This window comes from Octopus bimaculoides, chromosome 6 (assembly GCF_001194135.2).
Source record: "Octopus bimaculoides isolate UCB-OBI-ISO-001 chromosome 6, ASM119413v2, whole genome shotgun sequence".
NCBI classification, from domain to species: Eukaryota; Metazoa; Mollusca; class Cephalopoda; order Octopoda; family Octopodidae; genus Octopus; species Octopus bimaculoides.
The window spans coordinates 6,239,015-6,239,716 of record NC_068986.1 but is presented as its reverse complement, the minus strand read 5'-3'; positions in this window follow the sequence as shown (position 1 = coordinate 6,239,716).

Below are 702 nucleotides of genomic sequence, written 5' to 3'. Positions count from 1 at the left end.
AATAGAAGTGAAAAACAAAAGCAAGATGGTGATTGGGTTATTGAAATCCAAAGTATGCTGAATGGTACAATATAGATGAATAAAAATAGCTGCTTATAGACATATAACTTTTTGTTCACACAAAGACAAATAGATATTTGAATATGGATAAGAAGTTAACGCTTTACATTCAAATGTCAAATGTAATGTTTATTCATTATTTTTGTTTTGAATTACTCATATCTCGACTATGAAATTTCTATAATGTGATCGTTTAAGTTAGGTCTGGTTGGCTTGAAGATAAAACAAGTAGAATATTTTGGCTGGATATAGCCAGTTTAAATGCAAGCATGTGGTGTTGAGTTAGGTTCATTTGTAATGTGTAGCATTATGGGTGTGTTCTGTAATAGCCACATTTGTATGTATAGATGAAAATATATACTTCCTTTTAGTTTTTTAATCAACAGAAAGTTACAAATATGTCTCACAAGCTGAGACTTTCATATACAGACATACAAGTGTGAGTACATGTATAAATATTCAAACACACACACACACACACCATGTAAAAAGTACTCAGTCCACACTATTAGGTGGTTGGCATTAAGAAGGGCATCCAGACATACATATATATATATATATATATATATATATATATATATATGTTAATTCTCTAAATGAAGTATTAACAGTAACTGCACGATAAAGTGTAGTATATTGCCA